This window comes from Panthera onca, chromosome E3, assembly GCF_046562875.1.
Source record: "Panthera onca isolate mPanOnc1 chromosome E3, mPanOnc1 haplotype 2, whole genome shotgun sequence".
NCBI classification, from domain to species: Eukaryota; Metazoa; Chordata; class Mammalia; order Carnivora; family Felidae; genus Panthera; species Panthera onca.
In genome coordinates, this window is record NC_138354.1 from 22,683,476 (window position 1) to 22,708,913 (window position 25,438).

Here is a 25,438-nt window from a genome sequence, read left to right on the forward strand (position 1 = left end):
TGCCAGAGGCTTCCGGGCTGGGCTCTTGGGAACAATCCCCGAGGGGTGGCGGAGGGAGAGGGAGAGCGGAACGGCCGCGCAGCTGTTATGTGGACTCAGCACTTCCACGGGGACTGTGGAGTGAGAAGGCATTTTATTAAATTATTTACTTATTTATTACTGTCTCAAAAATGTTTTTTTTTTGAGATACAGAGCGCCAGTGGGGGAGGGGCAGAGAGAGATCGAGGAAAGAGGGTCAGAAGCGGGTGTGGCCCTGACAGCAGCTAGCCCGATGTGGGGCTCGAAACTCAAGAATTGTTAGATGGTGACCTGAGCCCGAGGCACCCCGAGAAGGTGTTTTTGAGTGTCCCGAATGAAGGCAAGGAGGGAAGGCCTCCGCATCCCCACCTCGACCAGCTGCTGGATGTGGGATGCGCGTGTGACCTTGGCCAGGGCAGCTCCCTTATGCGAAGGGCAATTCTGGGATAGGGGCTCAGCTGTGAACAGGCTGGGCCAGCAGGTGCAATCCCAGCAGTGGGAGGAGGAGGGCTGAAGGGGAGCTTGTGCACCTGCTGCAAAGGTCAAACAGACGGGGGTGCGAGTCCTGGCTCTGTCACTTTCTAGCCCAGAGATCTTGGCTAAGTCAACCTCTGGGAGCCTCATTTCCCCCACCTGTAAAAGGGGGAGGCGGCCAGGATGGGCTTCCTAGGGCTGGGGTGAGGGCTGACGGAGGGCTGAAGGTGGAGTGTGGCCTAGAGCTTGGCAGTGTTAGGAGAGGTCGTTATTATGCCCAGAAACAGCACATGGAACTGGGGGATTGGTGTGTGGTGGGGGGTGGGGGGGGGGCAGGAGTTAGGGGTGGGAAAGATGGTTCCCCGGAAAGCGTCTCACAGCTGGGGACAGCTGAATTTTGAAGAAACTGGCCCTACAGGGAAAGGTGTGGGGTGGGGGAGGTGAAACACAGACAGAGGGAGAGTTAATAACCCAGTGGTGGGAGAGAGCCCGCAGATGGCCAGGCGGTCCCTGCCCTTTGGGGTCAGCACCTGCCTCCCTTTGCCCCACACTCCTGCTACACGGGAAACCAGAGTTTAGTACCTTTCTGCTTCTGAAACTTCCATTCAGCCTTTTCACCTTGCTCAGCATGGTGAGCTTCACCAGCTGGAAGCGAAAAAGCGAAAAGCCCAGAAGGAAGAATAGGAGCCCCGAGCTTCCATGGGGCTAAATATAAGCCCCAGTCAAATGCAAAGAAACCTAAAAGGCAGTGAGCACGGTGACTCCAAGAAAAGCCCACTGGAGGGATAATCCCCTCAATGGCGGTGGCACGGCTGGGTGAATGACACCAGGTAGGCACCAAAGAAAATTCACCGGGTTGGTTCCATCAAAAGGCTCCACGCCAACTGGACCTGGAAAATGTGCCATACTGCCTGGTGTCCAAAAAGGAGACTGAGGCCAGCTCTGAGCCTACCTCTTTTTTGGGTTCAAATCAGTTCAGTCTCTGAGACTGGATTCCCCAGAAAGGGTGAGCAGAGAGATGATCGGAGGCGAGTAATTAATGAATTGGTCCATTAGTTCATTCAACAAACGCCGATTGGTCAGCTAGTACTTGCCGGGCACTGCTTAGTTGCGGGGCCTCAGAGGAGATGATGTTGGATTAGCACTTTGAAAAAACCCAGTCTCCCCTGTTACAAGTCAGAGCTGGTGGTGACCGGAAGGCGAACGACAGAGGCTGAGCAAACGCACCTTTCTTGAGCCGGGTGCTGGTGACCAGGTGTGTTTAGTTTATGGAACTTCATGAAGCGTGGGATGCATCTCTTTGTGTGCACCTTACACTGTGATTTTTTTTTTTAAGTTGAACAATTTAAAACCTCTAAGTCCGAAAAAGATGACGGTACCCTTTTCCATGGGCAATTAGAAAAACCACTCTGTTTTAACATATGTATGAGGAAGTACAACACATTCTAATTTTTTCCATGATGACTACTCTGGTCAGTTTTTGAAATATCAGATCTCATTTTGAAAAAGCTTTTCTCTCTCTCTCTCTCCACTCCCCCACGTGTTCTGGCCCCAAGCACACGCTTAAGTTTGCTCCGAATCCGGCCCTGGTGGTGACTGAAACCCACCAGGTCTCTGTCTTCCCGAAACTGAAATTCTAATGAAGGAAAGCAGCCATTCTGTAGGCAAATTAATACAGAAACGAGTTGACTGCAGATAGCAATGAATGCTATGGAGAAAATCAAACAGGGCAACGGAGCACAGAGCTGGTGGGGGGTGTGAAGAGTCAGGGAAGGTTCCCTGAGACGATGATATTTAAGTGGATTTCTAAGTGGTGAGACGACCTCCACAAGAAGAGCTTTGTAGGCAGCAAGAATGCGCGGTTGAGGGACCACAGAGCTTGCTAGATAGGAACAAAGGGTTGATGTGGCTGGAGGAGAGGAGAGAAGGGGGAAAGGAACGGGAAGGAAGCTGGAGAGGCAAACAGGGACAGAATGGGCAGAGCAGCACTTTACAAACACCTAGGCAGCTTTAAAAATTCCAGTGCCTGAACCCTCACCCCCCCCCCCCCCACCCAGTCCTTGCAGCCCAGGCATGAGTGTGTTTAAAAAGTCCCCAGGTGGGGTGCCTGGGTGGCTCAGTCGGTTGAGCTTCCGACTTCGGCCCAGGTCATGATCTCACCGTCTGTGAGTTCGAGCCCCGCGTCGGGCTCTGTGCTGACAGCTCAGAGCCTGGAACCTGCTTCGGATTCTGTGTCTCCCTCTGTCTCTGCCCCTCCCCTACTTGCACTCTGTGTGTGTCTCTCTCTCTCTCAAAAATAAATAAACATTAACAAATTCTTTTTAAAATTGGATTCTGTGTCTCCCTCTCTCTGACCGCACCTCCCCCCCCCCACCCCCGCTTGCACTCTGTGTCTCTCTCAAAAATAAACATTAAAAAAAATATTTAAAAAAAAAAGTCCCCAGGTGATTAAATGTGCAACCATGGGCACCGGAAGCCCACACAGACGTTTTTGAACTTTTATGTGCACCCCATTCACCAGAGGATCTTGTTAAAATCCAGATTCTGATTCAATAGGTGGGTTTAGGAGCTGCGTTTCCTTTTTTTTTTTTTTTTTTAGTTAAAAAATGATTTATTTTGAGAGAGGAAGAGAGCAGGGGAGGGGCAGAGAGAAGGAAGAGAGAGAGAACCCCAAGCAGGCTCTGCACTGTGAGCACAGAGCCTGTTTCGGAGCTCAAACTCATGAACTGTTGAGATCATGACCTGAGCCGAAACCAAGAGTCAGATGCTTAACTGACTGAGTCACCCAGGTGCCCAAGGAGCTGCATTTCTTTTTTTTTCTTTTAAATGTTTATTTATTTTTGAGAAAGAGCATGAGCAGGGGAGGGGCAGAGAGAGAGGGGGAACAGAGAATCCAAAGTGGGCTCCACACTGACAGCAGAGACCCTGACCCAGGGCTCGAACTCATGAACTGTGAGATCATGACCTGAGCCAAAGGCGGACCCTTAACTGACTGAGCCACCCAGGCGCCCCAGGAGCTGCATTTCTAGTGAGCTCCCAGGTGATGCTGATGCTCCTGGTCCAAGGACCACACTTTGAGTAGCAAGGTTTTGGGCTGTGATAAGGAGGCTTATTTTTTAAAGAGCCGGGGAAGCCATTGGAGAAAAGTAAGCAGGAGGCTAGCACGACCTTCTGGATGTTTTCAAAAGATTACTCGGGTGACAATGTGGAAAATGGATTGGAGGGAGAAAAGAGTGGGCACTGGAAGATAAGGGATAAAGGAATCAAGGGGGAAGGCTGAGTGACTTCTCTTGCTTTTCCTGCTGCCCCAGGCCCTAGGGGCCATGGGCATTGGGAGAGCACAAGAGAGATTACAAATCTACAGCCTCCAAGGCTTTAATCTCGAGTACCTATCTGTGTCATCTCACTAGACAGATATTCAGAACTATCCCACGAGGAGTAAGTCAACTAAGTAATGACTTTCAAAGCCAGATCTATGCCCCAAGCAGAGCAGAAAGGAGGTGCAGGTCTGGGGAAGCACAGAGGACCAGCAAAGTATACGGTCGTTTTAAAGTATAAGAAAATGATCACTGATGTCTCAGCTCTTTGGTTGACAGCTAATAGCAATCTCTTGGGTGACAGAGAGGCCAAGGTGAGTGAAGGAAGCATGTTGTTATTTGGAGAGCTGATCCTGCTGGATGCATATTATTAATTCCCCCAGCCCTACTCCCTGCCTCGAGCAATGCCTTCAAACCAGTCTCCACAGTCCTGAAAAGAGTCAGGAGCCAGAGAAGCAAGGGGCGTAATGAAGATCGCGGGGGATGAAGGGCAGGCCTTCGCAGAGCAGACAGGGGTCCTTCCTGCTCACGTACTTGCTGTGACCGTGTTGGGCTGTGGGATGTCACACTCCTCCCAACCCTGCCAGAGAAGCTGGCTGCCTTGGGTTGCTGTGCCTCCAGTGGTGTGCTAACATTCCCGGCTTAATCCCTCAGCCCCCAGGGAATAGATCCCAACTTATCTGGAAATTCATTGACCCAGGAAGGAAATAAAAGTGAATGTTTCTGCAAGACAAAATGACCCAATGTTACCCAAACTTCATAGTGTGTGAGACCCCTTTTTAGTATAAAGGACGGCCATAGATCCCCAGATAATTGAGTTATTATGCTTTTTTCTAGCAACCAGGGAGTACAAAACCAGGGGTTCTGAAGGTCATATCCTGCCAGAGGACTTAGTGTGGTTGGCTCTTCCAGCATTTTGGAAAGACTGACAATCATAGCTAACATTTGAAAACTTCAGAGGCTCACACAAAATCTAGAATTCTGGCTTTCTTCCAAAAAAAAAAAAAAAAAAATCAGAGGACCCGGCAACAATGGGCCCACATTTCTGCATGGGGCCATATAATTTCCGGCTTGCCATCATGCCTCCAACCCCTTCCCTCGAGACAACCCATCTGGCTCTGTAGGCACCTGGGTTTGTGGCCCTTGTCTCCAGATTCCGGAGTCCATTGCTTGCCCCATGAGGTCCCAGGTCCACAAGCTGGGAACAAAAGACTGACTCTTTATCTGCACTTAAAAGCAGTTTGGAAGCCACTCAGATCAAAGATCTTAGTCATAGCTCAAAAAAGGAGCCTACAAAGTGAGAAATGAATGTAGAAATAACCACAGCTTTCCACCCAGAGTTCTTTGATGTCAGTGGTCTCTGATTCTCAAAGTGGGGGAGTTGTGCACACAAGTACTTTCAGATTTTGATCTCTCCAAGCAAAAAGGACTGTAAGTCCCTCAAATAGCATGGGAAATGTTGTCCTAGGAGGCATCATTCCATCCTCTGTGTGTGTGCAAACGACTTCATTAAGACCTGATGGGCAGCAAATAGGTTCAGGTCATCCTTCTCCCCTTCCTGTCCTCCCCTCACCACTCCCACCCCCGTCCCCAGAATAAGTTCATGGAAGGCAACATGGCAATATAAATCAAAAGACTTTGAGATATGGCTATCTTTAAGGAGGGAGAAGGCTGGAATAAACCATGGATTTCAACTGGAGATATGATGGCAAACTCATGCTTAGCTTAATATCAATATAGATTGGGAAATATCAGATTATAGATATGTCTATACACGTGGGTTTGTATACACACATACATTTCCAAGCTCTGTCTGCCGGCAGGGTCTAGAAGCAACAGCATGCTGGTACACTGAGCGTAATCAGTACCCCGGATCTTGATCTCCAATCAGAGAACCAGAGCTCTCTGGAGAAATTACTTCCTTTAGGGCTGCAGCAGGGAACACACAAGATGAGCCTGGAGCATCTCATAGGCCAGGAAACAAGGAAGTGTCCAAGATACCCACCAGTGGGCATCTATCAAAAGGACACAGGTGGGGTGCCTGGGTGGCTCAGCTGATTAAGCGTCCGACTTCCGCTCAGGTCATGATCTCATGGCTCGTGGGTTCGAGCCCCACGTCGGGCTCTGTGCTGACAGCTCAGAGCCTGGAGCCTGCTTCCGATTCTATGTTTCCCTCTCTCTCTGCCCCTCCCCTGCTAGTACTCTGTCTCTGTCTCTCAAAAATAAATAAACATGAAAAAAAAAAAAAAAAAAAAGGACACAGGAGCCAACCAACAGAGCTCCCAGTAGCCAAAGCTGGAACATTCTCAGCAACGAGATAAACAGTGGAGTAATGGATTATAATCCAAGGTATAAAATAAGTAGCTATGGGTCCATAGTGATATAAAGCAATAAACGGATGAATAAGTAAATGGGCGGTAGGGAGGGAGACAAATCTCCTGTACAGAAGAATTCCAAATAATTTATACAGTTATGGCCACCTCAAGGAGGGGAGCATAATTCCCCAGAGGAATTTCCTTCCAAATAGCAAAGTCTAGAAAGGGGTGCAATGCAACTCTACAGGGGAGAAAACTGACACACACAACCTCGGCCAGGTGATGGAGGTCAACATCAATAGTGACAAGTCATGTGGAGATTTCGCGCCCTTGGTAAGATGTGATGAGAACGGCACCTTGTGTGGTCCTTCCTCTCGAAGCCCCATAACCCCTGATGTAATCATGAGAAAAGCATATTCTACAGAATCCCCAGACAGCCCTTCTCAAAGCCACTGAGGTCATCAAAAACCAGGGAAGTCTAAGAAACCCACAGTCTAAAGAAGCCTAAGGAGATATGACAGCTAAACATAATAGGAGTGGCCCAGATGGGATCCTGAAACAGGAAAAGGACATTAGGTAAAAACTAAGGAAATCAGAATAAAACTCAGCTTTAGTTAATAATGTGTCAATATATTGGTTCATGAGCTGGAACGAATGCATCATTCTAATGTCAGTTCTTAACACCAAGGGAAACTGGATGTACATATACAGGAACTCACTCTACTATCTTGGCAGCTTTTCTATAAATCAAAAACTATTCTAAGTCGAAAGTTTATTGAAACATATGCTCATCTTTTAACTCAGTGTTCTCAGCTCTAAAAATTCCATAAAGAAATAATTCTGAACGTGCGCGAGAATTTATTTACAACAGTGTGTGTGTGTGTGTGTGTGTGTGTGTGTGTGTGTGTGTGTATTGTTTTTAACTGGAAGCAGACTAAATACCCAATAAGAGGGGATGAAGTAAATAAATTATGATACATTAGAAAATGACATACTATCTGGTCATTAAATGATGCAGTAAAACATTTGTTCATGTAGGAAAGATGAACGTGATGCTTTAGTAAATAAAAAAGTACTTTACAAAAAAATTTATGGTATAATCTCATTCTGGTTAAAAATAAGGGACTCCTGGGGTGCCTGGGTGGCTCAGTCAGCTAAGCATCTGACTCCTGATTTTAGGTTAGGTCATGATCTCACAGTTCATAAGTTTGAGCCCCACCCACATCAGGCTCTGTGCTAGCAGTGTGGAGCCTGCTTGGGATTCTCTCTCTCTCTCTCTCTCTCTCTCTCTCTCTCTGCACCCCCCCCCCCCTTAAAATAGATGCATAAACATTAAAAAAAAGTAAGGGATAGAGGTGCCTATGTGGCTCAGTCAGTTTCGCAACTGACTCTTGGTTTCAGCTCAGGTCATGATCTCACAGCTTGCGAGTTCAAGCTCTGCATTGGGCTCTGTGCTGACAGTGCAGAGCCTGCTTAGAATTCTCTCTCTCTCTCTCTCTCTCTCTCTCTCTCTCTGCCCCTCCCCCATTTGTGCACGCTCTCTCTCTCTCAAAAATAAATAAAAATAAACTAAAAAAAAAAATAAGGGTTAGCTAAGTAGGGCATAAAATGTAAATGAGCCTGGGTGGCTCAGTTTGTTAAGCGAATGGCTTCAGCTCTGGTCAGATCTCGCAGTTTATGAGTTCCAGCCCCGTGTCGGCCTCTGTGCTGACAGCTCAGAGCCTGGAGCCTGCTTCCGATTCTGTGTCTCCCTCTCTCTCTGCCCCTCCTCTGTTCACATTCTGTCTCTCTCTGTCTCTCAGAAATGAATAAAAATGTTAAAAAAATTAAGAAAATGTAAATATGTATATTTGATAGGGGTTATAGCTGTGCTAAGAGAATATGAGGATTATCATTACTTGTTACTTTCAAGCTAATTTTTATTTCCTAAGTTTTCTATAGTGAACAATACATTGTTTCTATTGTAAAAAAGAACATTAAACATACATATGTATTTATGTTTGCATATGTTTATATACACATATGTATTAAGTATATACATATATATGTATATAGTTTATATGGATATATATTTTTTCTTTTTCTTTTTCTTCTATATATATGTTTATATATACATATGTATTAAGTATATGCATATATATTTATATGGTTTATGAGACTGACTCAGGACAATATTTATATGGTTTATATGGATATATATATATGTGTGTGTGTGTGTATATATATATATATATATTTTTTTTTTTCTTTTTTTTCCTTAAGAAAAGGAAACACAGGCCCAGGCTGTGGACCCCCACTTGACTATGGCGACAAGCAGCTTTGGGGTAAAATCCAGTTTTTCTCTTTCTCAAGGCCACCAGGAAAACAACGAGGAGATCCTTCTCAGTACAAGGGTGTTGTTGCTGGACACGTGTGGGAAGCAGAACAAGATGGCACTCATGGGTGGAGAGGTTCTAGAACTTTGCAGACCCATGGTCCTTCCTGTCCATCTTCAGCCTCCTTTCTTGGATGGTTCTCCAAGAGGTTGCCATTTGTCCAGGCTGCCAAGTCTGGGGGACTCTCCCAGCCGCCTGGCAGGCACTAGGCTCCCACAAAACGCTTGCTGAGCGAGCCGGAGAGTAAGTGGACGGACACATGCATCTTCTTCTCTGCTTGCTCCTTGTCCTCTCTCGTTTCCATTTCTAAGTTGAGAGGATTTCTATTTTGGTTTTTGGAGGCCTTGCTTTCCATAGCACAGCCGTCCTCTTTCCGGCTGCCCGTTCCAATCCCCTGAGCAGCTTCAAAACAAGCCCAGGACTCGGGGTTTTGGGGGTCCGGAGGAGGGGGCGGGCATCAGCGCTTTTGAGCATCCCCTGGGTCACCTTCTATGTAGCCAGGACTGAGGACCGCCCTGCCGGCTGGGCTCCCAGCTCCTGTCCCTGGGTGGGGGGCGGCTGCCGGTAAGGGCCACTCGCAGATCCAAATAACCAGCAGACTCTGAATGAATGACCAAGCCCTTTCAGGTGCAGGGCGTCACCTGCTTGGGACTTTGGTGACTCATGCAGGCAGCGGGCAGCCCCTCCCTCCTCCCTTCCTTGGCATTCTGATAATCCTGGGTTTACAGATAATTTCATTCTTCAGACACAGGAGTAGTTGTCATGCACACCAAGGAATGAGGAAGGTTAATGCTTTAAAATCATCACTTAATGTGTGTGTGTGTGTGTGTGTGTGTGTGTGTGTGTGTGTGTGTGTGTGAGAGAGAGAGAGAGAGAGAGAGAGAGAGAGAGAGAGAGAGAGAGAGAGGCATCACAGGGGAGCCTGTAGATCTTGAAACACCCCTGGGATGAGCACGCGTCCCCAGCACGCCCAACCTCCCTTTCCAGAGGATAGTTCAGGAGTGTCTTCAGAGATAACAGGAATATTGCCTCAGCCCCCCTGAGCTTGTCCTTTGCAGCGCTTATCTCAAAAATAATTGATTAATTTTTTGTGCACAGCTGGGTGTCTGGTGAGGAAGAGGTTTAATTTTGTTTTCTGCAAGAGAAACAGTTGATGTGTAGTTCTGGGAAAGCTGCAAGTTCAGAGGACAGATTTATGGAAGGAGACAAAGATGGGAAGTTATAGAGCCCTGTCAGGGCAAACTGGCCCAGCTGTTGGTGTGGGAAGGCAAGGTGTACCTGCCCCCAATATGGAAGCCACCCTGGGGTGGGGGTGGGGGGCAGGGGAGGATAGGACCGGAAGTGAGGTCATCGAAAGGGAAAGACAGTCATGGATTGATGGACAATGGGAACACTCCTGACCTTGCCATCCAGAGAGCAGGCTTGTACTTGAATCTAAAAATCTGTATGTCTTATTCTGGTGTGATGTACCTCTTGCAAAATTCTCCTCTTTAGCTGCTCCAGCAGAGTTTGGTGGCTGGAGGTGATGGCTCTAGGTGAAATCCTGGTGCTGTCCCTTAGAGCTGTGACCTAGCAGGTTACTTAACCTCTCCAAACCTTAATTTTCTCACCTGTAAAATGGGTTTAATCCTAATACCCCTTAGAGTTGTTTTGTTTTTTTTGTTTGTTTTTGGTTTTGCTTTTGAGAGAGAGAGAGAGAGAGAGAGAGAGAGAGAGCGCACATGAGTAATGGAAAGGGCAGAGGGAGAGAGAGAAAATCTCAAGCAGGCTCCACACTCAGCATGGAGCCCACTGTGGGGCTCTGTCCCATGACCCTGGGATCACGACCTGAGCCAAAATCAAGAGTCAGTCACTCAACGGACTGAACCACCCCGGCGCCCCACCTCTGAGAGTTATTTTAAGGATTAAATGAGATATTGTGTGAAACATGCTCAGAATAATACCCAGTCCAGAAATCGCTAAATCACTCAATAAATGTCAGCTTTTTCCTTTTTTTCTTTTTTTATTCACACCTTAAAGGATTATAGCAGCATGGGTAGAAATTGCACTCTCTCTGGATACTGAGATCTAGCTGCCATCAGTGCCAAGAGTAGCAACTTGAGAATGTATTTGGGATTTTCCTGTCCCAGGAGGCAGGCTGGGTGTCTCGGCAATGGGGATCCTTTCTGAAGCTAGAATCTATGGTGGCAGTTGTGACACATCGTAGCCTCCAGGGAGCACATCTCCCTGGGCTCCAGTTCAGGCAGAGCCTCTGCAGAAAGATGGACTGACCACTTGGACCCCAGGAAGCAACCCGGAGACTTAGAAGGACCCAAGGAAAGAAACCGGACCTCCCGCTGAACTGGCAGGTGGACTGCTAGGACCTGGCCTCTGGAGGGCGCTCCTGAGAAACCATTCCTAGGCTCAGGCGGCAGTCACCTGTCCCCCACCTCGAGGGCAGTCACCACCTAGCACCACTCTATCCCCAGTGCCTGGCGCCTAGTGCACACTCAGTATCTATCTGAATGAACAAGTGAATTAATGAATGACATACATTTTTCAAAGTCCTTTCACACCTAGTATCTCATTTAATTCTCATAAAAGCCCTATGAAATATGCAGGGCAAGGATCATTTTTCCAATTTTTACCGGATAAACCGGACCAGGACTCATACGTAGTTGGCAAGACTCCAGGTCTCAGACCCCTATTGTTCTTTCTACTATAGCATGTGGCTTCTAAAATGTCTTTCGTTTGTTTTGCCAGAAGTTCAGGACAGTATGGTTTTATCACCATCATCTGCCTAGACTTTTTTGGAGTGTATAAAGTCACTTGACCTCCTTGCCAAGCATCTCCTGGCTATGAAGACAATTATCTCCTCCAGTGCCCTGGAACCTGGACCTTCTGCCCATCAGAGCAGACAGACTTCTCCCTTGGCCTGTGGGCAGCATTAATGAACAGCGGCTGGGAACCCCGTGGCTTTGGCACAGGAAGCCCTGCTGCCAGCAGGGATGGTGTTGTGTCCCTTCCCACTGGCTAATTCAGGGGATTTCTCATTCCTAAGCCAAGGGGATTGCTGGCCCAGCTGCCTGGAGGGGAGACATCCTGGTGTCTTCTCCAATGCCCTCTCTAAGCGAAGAGTTTTCAGATAAGCAAAAGGAGGCAGTTTCACTACCTAGATTTGCCTTCCTGCTCCTGGACCTACGACAGGTGCACAACACTGTTTGTGGGAAGAATAGATCTTTTTAGAAGCAGCAAATTTTTCTCAGAAGGGAGATAAGGCATGCACGGTTTTCTATGAAAACACATTCCTGCAGCTGAGTTAGAAGCTGGGGAATCAGATGGATGGGATAAGAGGCAAGAGGATTGGAAAGGTTTTGATTCAAGGTTTTTACGTTTTTTTTTTTTTTTTCTTCCCCACCCATAATGTTTCTAGTGTGGATCCTGGAACCAGATGCATGGTCAGGGGTGAGAGAGAACCTCTCCTCTTTAGATCTCCCTTGGTGATTTCCAGGGGACTCAGAACATCTGTTGACTGATGCGAGGCAGATAGATTTGCTTCACTGGGGGGTCAGGTTTCGCAGGCTGGAACTGAAATGGAACCAGATCCGAGTTGGAGAATATTTCTCAATCACTTGTAGAGGGTATCACAAGAATCTTATTATCAATAACTGTAAGTTCTGAAATGTACAAGGGACGTGCTTCTTATTTTTAGATTAGGGCGGCCTCTGTTCTCACTCGATTGCATTCTGATATACTCACTTCAATGGGACGGAAAAAGAAGGTGGAGCGAACAACCTTACTGTCCATTTTGCAGATGAGGAAACTGAGGACACCAAGAGTTCCACAGTCTCTTGTGCAGATTCACAGCTGTCAGGTACAGAGGAAGATTCAAATGCTGCAAGGTAGCTCTGAAGTCTACACTCCCAACTGGATAAATGGAGTAACAAGAGAACCAGAGATTGTATGGCAGAGTTGGGGGACCCTAAGGTCATCTAATCTTCTTGTTCTGTAAAGATGGGGCCCCCAAAGGGCATGATTTATTCCGGGGCACAGAGTAAGTCGGGGCAGAGTGGAGTCCAGAACTAAGATTCTGGCTCTTCTAACAGCGAAGATTTCAAATATTTTCCCAACATCTCCAGGATCTTTAAATCCAAGGGACAGGTATTTTCTTGACTTGGGTGAGAACCCATGTCCAGAGTGGTCAAGATCTGAAAAACCGGGTCTACACAATCACCCACACGTTTTCCAGAGCCCGATGTTTAGCATGAAAGAAACTTGACATCCAAGCGACGGAAATAATGTTTCACTTTCTCCCTGCCAGCTTTCCGGTCTTCTAATCAAACACCTCGGTTTGGTTTCTTCTCCCGACACACCAGCGTCAAGTCCTCTCTGGCCTTCCCCGTGCCCCATCCTGGTCTGGGGAATTTAGGCTCTTTTCCTTAACCCATTTCATTTTTTAGGATTATTGTTTGGTTCATTCTGGTTTAGACTGTACCCAAATTTCTTAGGACTGACTCAAAGGAAAAAGCATTTTGTTAAAATAGCTGCATTGCTTTTAAACAATTTGTCCTCCTACTCACTTTTTCTTTTTGGAAGACAGAAACTGAATATAGATTTGTGGGAGAGAGATACAGAGGGAACCAGAGAAGAGGGGCAGAGAAGAGAGAGGCTCGGGAGAGGGGACGGGAGAGAGGAAGAGGGGAGGGCAGGACAAGGCAGAATACCAGCTCCAGGAATGACGCCAGGACATCAGCCAGGACTCTTCCCCACTTCTGGTTGTGTACAGGCTGAGACCCAAAACCAGTCCCTGTTTCTGTCAAAACGGAATCAATGCCCAGCCCACACGTATATTTTTAAAGATCGCATCTTTTCCACTGCCCCTAAACAGGTAGTTTCATTAACGAAGGGAAGGGAGGTCTCTCTGTGGTCCCCTAACCGGGTTTGGGTTTGGGGAAGCTGGTAGCCAGAACACAGGGAAAACAGGCACAGGCTGTACCCCACAGGGGGGATTCCTGCTGACTCTGTTTCCCCATTCATGACTCCCCAGGAGGAGCAATTGAAAAATTGAGCTGCTTGGCACAGCGGGAGGGCAGTTCATGCATATTCAAATCCCTCCCTCCCAGCACTAAACTTAGCTGCCACCTTGCTCATCCTGAATGCCTTCCACCTCCGCGTACCGGTTATCCTATCCGCTCCACCTGTGCCCAGGAGCCTGTCTCCTCTGTCGCCCCCACGTGCTTACCTTGTCATTGACCGTGATAATAACAGCTAACACTTAGGCTGGCTCTACCGGGTATCCCTGTTCAATGCATGCTACATGTGCGAAACCGTTTAATCCTTATCACAACCATATGAGGTTGGTGCTGTTATTGTCCCTTCCCTTTTGTTGACAGATGATGAACCTGAGGCACAGAGAGGTTAAGTAACTTGTCCCAGGTCACACAGCCAGTAAGTGGCAGAAGCAGGTCTTGAACCCAGCACTGTCTGACCCCCTATGCCATGCTTCTATGGCATATGTCTGACCCCCTATGCCATGATAATAACTCAATCCTGTGTACCTGGCTTTTGCCAACACAACTTTTCTGAGGAGAATACTGGCCTTTCATTCTGGTCCAGGTTCTTATAGGGCCCGTTGTCATCTTCTCCTAAAGGATATCGCTTCTACCCCTCACTTGATTATTTAGGACTGAATGGTTTGTACTAAGTCAGCAAGATAAAATAGTTGCCCTTGAACGCCTGCCAGAGAGCGCATTCTTCAAGTGCATTGTTACAAGGTGGTCGCCAAAAGTACAGAAGTACCACTGAGAGGAGGGTATTTGGCAAAGGTTTCACCCATCTCCCAGGTATTCTGAGTATCCCTCTGGATCAAGCCGGACTAGTGCTGGATCACTCAGTGCTGTGAACATCCACAATGCCAGCACAGTCACTGAGTGAGAACTATATACAAACACTTGGCCAAGGGCTCTATCAATTATTATCTCATTTAATTTCCATAACAACCCTAGAAGGGAGGTACTATTTTTAAAAATGTTTTTAATATTTATTATTTTTGAGAGAGAGAGAGAGAGAGGAGAGAGAGAGAGAGAGGCAGAGAGAGAGGGGGAGACAGAATCTGAAGCAGGCTCCAGGCTCCGGGCTGTCAGCACAGAGCCCGACGCGGGGTGCGAACCCACGGACCAAGAGATCATGACCTGAGCCGAAGTCAGACGCTTAACCGACTGAGCCCCCCAGGTGCCCAAGGGAGGTAGTATTACTTTGCCCATTTACAGATGGGTACCCGTGTACCGGAAAAGTGAAGCAGTGTGCCCAAGGTCACACAGCCACTTAATGGCAGAGCCAGACGGGACTTCAACACAGAGCACTGTGCTCTGTGGCTTTGGGGACTTTGCCATCAGCCCGTGTTGAGGATACTCTGTTTTGTGACATGAAACATCATCCACTTAGGAAGGAAAATATTCTTATCCGATCTTGGTACCAAGGAGAGTGGGATGTGTCTATAAATTCTAAAACTTATTTATTCTAGCAACTATTTATCAAACACATACTAAGTGGCTGGTGCTGTGCTAAACACTTCATATATAATATTTTATTTTGCCCTCAAAATAACCTCATGACTACAGTTTTATCCCCATTCCATGTAAAGAAACTCAGACTCCAAGAGATTAAGCAATTTGCTCAAGGACAAAACACGGAGCCTGTTGGAGAGCCAGGTCGGCTTGACTGCAGATCTGCTTGGCCACTGGGTTCTCCCTTATTCTGAGCACTGTGGGTGTGCGGTTGACCAGGTTTCCCCTAGACAAGGGACTGTGAGGAAGCTTGGTTCACAGGCGGCTTTATGAACCACCCTTAGCTAGAATGTAGTTCATTGTGAGGTGCAATTCACTCTCATTCTTGGCTCTGTCCAGTCCCTTTTTTTCTTAGTCCAATTTTAAAAATTGGACCCATCTTTTCTTATTTTGTGTAACTAAAGCCCCCTTAACTCTTTTCTGGAGCAAGATGGGTATCAATCAACAAACATATTAAATATTATAGCCCCATTTCACAGATGAGGAAACCGAGGCACAGAAGAATTAAGTAACTTGAATAGGGTCCCCTAGTTTACAGGTGGTAGAATCAGGACTGCAAACCCAGGTGATCGGGCTCCACAGGCTGAATCCTTGCCCACTCTGCTAAGCTACCAGCAGCTACCAGGGCAATGGAAGGAGCCAGGAGTGTCTCTTAGAGTGAGCTCTGCAGGTAGCTAGAGGGGAGACTGGGACCCAGGCACGAAGGGCTCCCTGTGAGTGGGTGGCCACCCATTGTGTTGATGGCTCAGGCCCACGGGCTCATCAAAACCCTCTGAAATGCAAGGCTCCCACTCTTGTCAAATTGAACCGGCTTTGCAGATTTCAGTTTCAATCCTGCCAACTTGAAAGTTTTAGCATTTCAGCTGTTTCAGAATTATAAAAGCCTACAAATGCTAAGGTGCTTTTTTTAGAGTTAAAAAAAATGTGTCTTTTCCCCACCATCACATAACAATCTGAAGGGATTTTTTTGCAGATTCTTGCCAAATGTGTATTTTTAAAGATTGCATTTGGCTAAAGACCAGAAGTGGAAAATCTGGGAGGAATGTTGAGGAAGTTCTAAGGCATATTCATAGAGGAGGAGAGGGGAAAGCTCCTTCCTCTCTGCAGACCCCTGGGTCTGCTGGGTGGATGTTGTTTATTTCAGCTTTCTTGCTACCTTTGGTGACAAAGAGTTTCTTTAAAATACTGACACCTCAGCTGGTTGGGTGGCCCAGAGGACATGTGGAGTGTGGCCCTGGCCAGGGAGGACCACCATCACTGCATGAAAAGCTCCCGGCTCAGCAACTGTCACCAGGAGCCAGATGGCCTCTTAGTGGACAAAGTTACTGCACTTATTGGATCAGGTGGCAGCTCAGTCCTCACTAATTAGGTGTCGTGTGTGTGTGTGTGTGTGTGTGTGTGTGTGTGTTTATGTGTCACAGACTCTTCCCCAGTGTGAATCAGCTCAATCATCATTTTGCAGTGTTTCAGATTCAGATTGCAAACATCCACCAACAAATAGGAGCCTTGCTTTCTAACGAGCTGGAGATGTGTGGAAAATAGAATCACTCACAGTAGTAGTGAGCCACAGATGTTCCATGGAGACAGCCGGCTGTGCCAAGCACAGACGGTATGTGTGACCACGAGACAGGATGCAGAATCTTGCAATGAAAGTGTTGCCCACAGAGCCCAAAAGATGAAGAGATGAAGACAGGCAGAGATGGAATCTGGTTTCTTCTTCCAAAGTCCTGGCCTTCTGTATAGCTGCCTGACACTCCATTTGGGAGTGGTCCAAAACGCTGAATGTTTAAATTTGAGTAACTGCCACCAAGGCCTTCACTACCAAAGTAAAAAGATGCTTCTAAGGAATCAGAATAACCTGGGTTCAAATCCCAGCCCCAACCCTCTACTGACTTGAGTGTCTGTAACAAGTCACTTAATCTTTTAGGACCTTGCGCATAATAATAGGGCTTCCCTGTTGGGTTTTCATGAGGATTAAATGAGAGAATACAAAGAAGTCTCTTGGCATCATGCCTACTCACAGCATATGTTCAGTAAACAATAGCTATTACCACCACCATCACCATCATCACCATTACTACATCATCATCACCACCACCCTTATCACCATCATCACCATCATCATCACCACCATCACCATCATCACCATCATCACCATCACCACCATCACCCTCATTTCTAGCTCTGCAATCCTAGCAAGTTTGACTGACCTGCTAAATTTCATTTTTCTCCTCTGTAAAAATGGAAATAATTATGTCTACTTCAGAGTTGAGTTAATGTTTATTAACTTCCAGCACAGTGCCCAGCACATAGATGCTCAGGAAATGTGAATTAATTTTTCTTCTCCATATTACCTTCAACCTTACTTTAAAACATCACTGAATTTGGTTATTAAGAATCAATATTTATAGTTCAATGCAGGTTCCCTCAGGACCCATGAGCCAAGAGGCATGGACATTGACCTGTCCTCCAGGAGATGATCCTCTAACAGGTAAGACAAAAGCTGAGTAGAATGGTTATGTTTCCAGGGAGACCAAGAGGTTAGAGAGTCTCAAGGCATTTGCTCAAGGATAACAAAGTGGTTTCCAAACAGGTCATTCTGAGTCCAGAGTCTACACTTTTAACCATGACTATCACGACTACCATGGCTTCCAGGAGAGAATGGGTAGAGGTGAAACCAAGGGTTTCCATTTCTCTTAATTGCTTCAGTTCTTTGTTTTGAGGAAGAAAAAGAGAGAAGGGGAGGGAGAAGAAAAATGGTTTCTGATTTGTGTGTAGGGGCAAACAAGTATGCTCACTCAGTTTCCTTTGAATAAGGAAGGCCCTACTCAGAGGTCAAGATCACTTTAAATACCTTATAGAGGAGTACTCCTCCTTCACAGCAGGAGGCAGGGCTTGGCCCCTGCCACTGTTCAAGGCAAATAGCAGAGTTTGTGTCACTGTTGGGGCTCTGATGAAACAGCCCCAGCAATGGCATCCTTGGAAGAAATCCCACACAGTGGTTAAGAGCCCAGGTTTGGAGCCAAACAGAACGGGAATCACATCCCAGCTATGCTACCTACTGGATGGGTGACCTTGAGTAAGTGGCTTAAACTTTCTAAGTCCCTGGTTTCCATTTCTGTAAAGTGAGGATGGTAGTTAATAGGATTTATATCTTACATGGAGGGTAAAAACACAAACATGCACTTAAGGCACTAGCTTGTTACATGGGAATCACTCAATAAATGGCTTTGCTGTTTTTATTGTTTTCAGAACAGTGCCCCCTGGGGGCGGGCATGGTGGTGGCAACAGAGGGTGCTAGGGACAACTGAAACTCAGAGCTCATATTTGTGCTTCCAACCCATTCTAGGTGGTCTCCTTTCACTACAAAATCTTTGAATGTATGTGTGTGTGTGTGTATGTGGGGGGGTATCTTTTAATAATTAAGACATTTTCCTGATAACCACCCCCTTGCTACAATCTTTCAGGATAATAACCTGTCCATATCTATTAAAATCATAACCCCATACCTCTACTGATTTAGCAATCTCATTTTTGGTAATCTAGTCTATAAAAACAAAAGCACCAGCATATAAGGACACATATGTAAAAATGACTGAAAGTGAGACAAAACAAAACAAAATTGGAAACAAGGTGGATAGTGCTCGCTTCGGCAGCACATATACTAAAATTGGAACGATACAGAGAAGATTAGCATGGCCCTGCGCAAGGATGACACGGAAACAAGGTGGATATTCATCGACAGGGAAAAGGTCGAATACACTGAAGGGATTCCAGTCTGTGGAATATTATGCAACCATTAAAAAGATTGAGTCAGATCAGTGCCTATAAACCTGGAGGAATATCTATGATGTATTGAGGGAAAAAAGCAAGTGGCAGACTAGTATCTCCAGTGTGGATTCAATTTTAAAAATCAAACAATGCCGCTCCCCCACCATGTGCATGTATGTATGCATTTCGAGAGTGAAGATAGGGAGGAAACACATCTAGCTGTTGACATTGGTCACTTTGGAGTGAGGTAGGGAGGGGACAGAGAGGGAGTTGGGCAGGGCATATTATTACTTCTCTTTCTATTTTTAGATGGTTTCACTGCTTAGAGTAAACAAATGTTACTCTTACAATTTTATCTAAGTAACCTCTACACTCAACGTGGGGCTCAAACTCAGGATGCCAACAGTAAGAGCCACACACTCTACGGACTGAGACAAGCTTGTGCTATAGGCGATCACATAAAATAGGCTTTTCTGGACACTCCCAAGTCCTTGAGGGAAGGGGTCACACCTTTTCAGCTTTGCTGGTCTCAGACCTGCTCAGTGCCACCCTTACCCAGAGGAAGTCCTCGGTACATGTGAAATACATGATTGAGCATTTACTCAGCCAGTGTTATGGGATCTGGCTTTCCAGGGAGCCCATTGGTCTCGAAGTGAGTTTCCACTCAGACAAACCTCCTGATGGCCATCATGCTTAGCTAATTCCCTACCACAGAGCTGTGTTCTTCAATGCTTCCTTTTCAGTGATTGATGACTGTGAAAAATTGAAGTGGCAAAGCTGGTCAATCACCCTGGAAGATGACACTTAGCTGGGAGGTCTAGTGGCTTTGCTGGATGACAGTTAGGACCCCTAAAAGGACCTCTTCACACTAACACACACCAACCTGAACAAGGAGCAAATTTAAATCTGGGTTAAAAAGTCCCAAGGGCAAAAACGTGTTGCTCAAAATGGCATTTGGCTAGCTACCTTCCAACAGCTTTTCCCAGCTTCTTAAAAAATACATAACATACCAGAAAGAGATAAAGACTCATAAGCCTAAAACCAAAGACTGAAAGACAACCTAATGGCACAGTCTTGGGAGAAACAACGCCAACTATTAATGCAGTTGGAGATAAATGAGAAATAGAGGGGGGAAAAAGACAGATTTGAAAGAAAATAAACTGTAAGCAATCACACTGTTCAACTCTGTACTAAAACATTTATACGTTTCTATGAAGTGAATGATTTTCTAGGCAACAAAAATGACTCCAGAAAAAGGCCCAGTATAGACAAGACATGAGAGAAGTTATCAAAGAACTACTTTCAAAAAAGCCCCAGGCCCAGAAGGTTTTACATGAAAATTTCCATGCTGCAGAATCTATGTCACAGCATAGAAAATCATTTTATCAAGCTACTACCACTCTGATTCCAAAACTTGACACCAGGAGCACACAAAAAGGCAAATTTCATTGACAAATACAGAGAAAAACCCTATTTACATACTAGCAAATCTATTTCAGCATTATCAAAAATTAAGTATGTCTCAAACAAATTTATCACAGGAATGAAAGATAGTTGGCTAATATGAAAGGCACTAACTTCGCCTATTAGCCAGCCAAAGGAGAGAAAGCTAGCCATGTCAATAGATACCCCGAAATGGAACCCTTCATGCCCAATTAAAATTCTTACTTAGCTACATACTGACAGAAACTCCAGAGCATGATAAAGAAAACACTTTGCGCCAAGAGCAGATGCCAGGCTTCTCGGTGAAACCCTGGAGCAGCTGGCTGTTCACTTTAGGGGGAGCAGGAATCACCCCTAGGAGTCTGCTAAAATGCAGATTACCAGCTTTGTACAAATTCTATGATTTATATCCAAATCTGCAACCACACTTTGGGAAACACAGTCTGCAAAGCATTACAATTACAGTTAGGAGCAGGGCAAGGTGACCTTTGAGCATCACCACTACTTAACTAAGCTTCTAACTAAGCCTTGACTATTCTCTAAGCCTCAAAGGAAAAACAGCAGGGGGAGAAAAAGTTCTATCTACTATTTGCAGATGATATGATTGTTTACCTGAAAAACCAAATTAAATTAATTACAGTGCAGATAGCACCGCTAACCAAGTTCAAGCAACTTACAAATAGATAATTACTGATCACTAGCTTCTTCATATTAGTAATACTAACCACTTAGAAAATATCTTGGAGAACACCACCCATTAACGTTAGTAACCAAAAATATAAAACCTACCTACAAACAATGTGCCCAATCAACATACAGGCTCGAATGAGGAAAATGGAACTTCTCTAAAATACATAAAAGAAAACATTAATAAATGGGATATATATTATGTTTTTAAATGGGGGAAGACTCGATGTCTGAAAGAGGTCAATTGTGCCCAAATAAGTCTATTAATTAAATTTTTATTAATATCTCAGTTTTCCTGGCAACTTGATAGAATGGTCAGAAAATTCACAGGGAAAATCAAAACGTGAGAACTAAGAAGATGTTAATAAAGAAGCATGGTAAGGGAGAACATGACCTTCCGGTATTAAGAGTCTCATGAAGCTATATTAGTTCAAACAACAGAGTGATAGAGCCTCAGAAATAAAAATATAGATTAAAAGAAAAGAATAGAAAATCCAGAAACAGATACAGTTCTAGTATGTGTGTGTGTATGCGTGCATTTAATAAAAGATAAAGGTCATAATTCAACTCCATGTGGATGAACTATTTCGTAATTCATAAATAGTGTAATTTGCAGTTTAAATATCTAGGGCAACTTTGTGTCCAAGTACTTGGTATTTTCCTACTGCTTACAACAAACACAGGAGGAAAGTAGCATGGAGGCGGGAGAGGGGTATAAAGCCTTCAGGATTAGCTTGCTATGAGCCCAATACGAGTTTCCAGGCCTTTGTGGTTTCCCAAACATTTATTAAGCTCTTAGGCTCCATTATTGCAGGGTCAGAAAGGATGGGTGTGGGGTTTCAGTTCTTGTTCCGCTGTTTACTTGATGTTTGACTTGGGGCAAACCACTCAGCCTGAACCTCAATTTTCTCACCAGAAAATGAGGATAATGCTCCCAAGTCTTGTGTCGTTACTCAAGTTGGGAGGAAAAATGAAGTCATGGATGAAAGCTCTGTAATCGTAAAGCATTGAGTGAAGGTAGACATCTGGTGACCGGATTCTTATTTAGGGTTAAAAGCCCAGGTTGTGGTTAGAGGCTGCCTTAATTTGCATTGGGGCTCCATCACTTCCGATCTGTGGGTCTCTGGAAAGGCTGTTTGTACGTTGGTTTTGTCATTTGCCAGCTGTGGGTCCTTGGGCAGTTTAGTTAACCTCACTGTATTTTGGCTTTCCTCATCATTAGAAGGGTGATAACAACAGTGGATAACTCAAAGTGTTGTTACAGGAAGCATACCACTTAGATCAGTGCCCAACATGTACTAGCTAATCAATAATGTTTGTTGTTTATCATAATGATCTCTGGGGATCTATGCCTCTCCTACTCCAAGGTTAAAAGACTGGGCCTGAGCCAATCAGCCCCGTGGGACCTCTGGTCTACAGTGATTGGGTCAGTAATGGACATGTGATCTAATCAGAGCCTATGAAATGAAATGAGGCTTGTACCTGCTGCAAAAGACACTCCTACACTAATGCTGGATTCAAGCATAGAAGAATCTAACCCTGAGAGCTGCTCTCATACATATTGTATCCGTGAGTCTCTCATTGTTGGAGGAGGTCACTGAGAGGATGTGGCTGCCAGCTGACTTATGAATTGGACCCAGGCAATTGGAGGCTCCTCACACCCCCATCCCCACCTCCACCCCCACCTTTGGAATGTATGCTCTGCTCATTGTCCCCACAGTGGAAGCCATTTTCAAGGACATAACCTTGAGAGAGTAAGGTGGTGTTGAGACCTTCTGGACTGAAAATGTGACTGAACCCAGTTATAAGGCCTCTAAGTAAACTTTTACGATTCTGGCGGGCAATGAAGAGAATAATTTGTCTTGCGGCCGGCTCAAGACAAGCCTTGTATATAAGTTCCCTTGCCTATTAAAACTACCACCTTCCAATCTGTAGTGGTCTGCCTCTTTCTTGGGTCTCTCCTTGCCCTCAGGGCATGCGGGGACAGTTTACAAAGCTCCCCTCCTGTGCTACTATGAACCAAAGTCAACAGAGAGGAAGAGAGAAGAGAATGGTAAGAGAAATTCTGTACTTGTGAGTTTGATCCCTGTGCGAAGCCATCCCTTTACTATCCACTTATGTGAGCCAATAGAGATCTCTCTGAATGTCTGTCTGTCTGTCTGTCTCTTTTTTCTTAAGTCCATTAGAATTGGGTTTTCTGTCACTTACAATTGAATGAATTCTATACGATACAACAGTATTATTATCCTATTATGAGCTCAGACAATATGTTCCCAAATTCGCCAGAACAGTTGGGTCTTGCTGTTAACACAAACTTGGCACTTAGTACATTTTTCATCCTCAGTGTGTGGTCACAGAATTATGAATGACGATCCTTCATCCAAATGATGGGCACTTTTAAGGATGAAGACAACACTGCCCTTTTCCAAATACTGGTTGAGAGCACAGACTAGGGACAAGTTTGGAGCTTCAAGCTCATGACCTTCAAGCAGCAGCCCCAGGGCTGGAATGGAAATTAGCTGAGACCATCATTTCAAATTTCAAAAGGTCACCATTTATGAATAGATTCTTTAATGTTCACCCAAAACCGGATGATAAATCAGAAATGAAAGGATAAAGGGCTGAAACAATGGTTACACACGACTTGCTTTCCATGACCTAGTAAACTCTATCTGTGCCCAATTAGACTGGCAATGACCTCCTGGGGTTGCATTCAGACTTTTAACATCAGTTACTCCGTCACATGGCACCTCATCTAATAACCTTTCGCTGGCTGTCTGTGATAGAATTAGCAGGGGTTGGAATGTCCGTGTTTGAGTGTTTTCTGATCAAAAAATACAGGATGAATATGGGGAAGAAATTAGATAAAACATCCCTTCTGAGTTCAGCATTAGTGCATCCAGTGGCCCTCTTAACACCCCCACTCGAACGTTAGATGGGAAGCTGTAAATTCATCATGTTCAAAACCTAATTACCAGCTCCCCCTACAAACTTTCCATCAATAGAAGGCCTCGCCATCCATGCAGAGGTCAAAGCTAGAAACATAGGAGTCCCCTGACCTTGTTTTCCCCTGTCCTTGATGTTCAACAGGGAATTCTGTTGATTCCAGCTTTTCAGCATCTCCCAAAGCGATAGCCAATGTCTCTGTCACCACTGCCACTTCCCCAATGGGGAAATCCATCATTGAACCTGGATTATTGCATGAAGGACTTTTTAAAAAAATTTTTATTTGTTTTGAGGGGTGGGGAGGGGCAGAGAGAGAGGGAGAGCAAGAAAACTGAGCAGACTCCACAGTATCAATGCAGAATCCTATGTGGGGCTTGACCCCATGAACTGTGAGATCATGACCTGAGCTGAAATCAAGAGTCAGACTCTTAATCAACTGAGCTACCTCAGGCGCCCCTGCATGAAGGACTTTGAACTGGCCTTCAGATATTCTTCTTCCCATTGATTGTCCATACTGCAGCCAGAATGAGCCTCAAAAATGAAAACCTTATCATATCAGATTTTTAAACTTACATTGTAAATGTTCCAAAGGGCTCCTTTTGCTCCCAGGATAAACTTAACATACCTTCCACAGATCTGAATGGCTCCTGCTATTCTCGGGACTCACCCCACCTGTGAATTTACACCTGCCTCTAGCCACTACTGAATGTTTAGGCTTCCCTATTAGTCCACACTCTCTCTAGCCCTGAGACCTCTGTGCCTGCTGTTCCTTCTGTCTGGAACAACCACCTTATTCCTTCATCTCTGTAACTCCCCTTCATCCTTCAGCTCTTAAGAGAATTGTAATTTTTCTTAGTTCTTTTTAAATGTTTATTTATTTTGGGATGCCTGGGTGGCTCAGTCGGTTGGGTGCCTGACTTCGGCTCAGGTCATGATCTCACAGCTTGTGAGTTCGAGCCCCGCATCGGGCTTTGTGCTGACAGCTCAGAGCCTGGAGCCTCTTCAGAGTCTGTGTCTTTCTCTCTCTCTCTGCCCCTCCCCCGCTCACACTCTCTGTCTCCCAAAAATAAATAAACATTAAAAAATTAAAAAAAAATAAATGTTTATTTATTTTTGAGAGACAGAGCACAAACGGGGGATAAGGAGAGAGAGAGGAAGGGAGACACAGAATCTGATCTGGGCTCTGGGCTCTGAGTTGTCAGCACAGAGCCCGATGTGGGGCTTGAACCCATGAACTGCAACATCATGATCTGAGATGACGGAGCCACCCGGGCGCCCCTGTAATTTTTATTTTGGAAGATTCTTCTCAGCCCAGGGAGGAAGCAGCTTGGTGGTTAAAAGGAAAAACCACGGAGTCGTGTTGTTGTGAGTTCAAACTCTGTCTCAGATAATAACTAGGAGTGTGACTTTGGGCCACTTACTTAACCTCTCCATTCCTATGTTGTCTTATTTGTAAAACGAGGACGATAAGCATTGTTAAAGGGTCAAATGTGATCACATAAATTACTTAGCATAGTAGCTGGCACATAAATTCTGAAGCAGTGTTA

At 45.5% G+C, this 25,438-nt stretch overlaps 1 protein-coding gene and 1 pseudogene across 1 annotated transcript in view; one reads left to right on the forward strand and one right to left on the reverse strand.

The window, feature by feature from the left end:
• The window catches only part of CACNG3 (calcium voltage-gated channel auxiliary subunit gamma 3), an 84,125-nt gene that overhangs the window by 37,527 nt on the left and 21,160 nt on the right, over positions 1 to 25,438 (reverse strand). The window lies entirely within an intron of this gene.
• LOC132689815 (U6 spliceosomal RNA) lies at positions 18,685 to 18,783 on the forward strand (annotated as a pseudogene).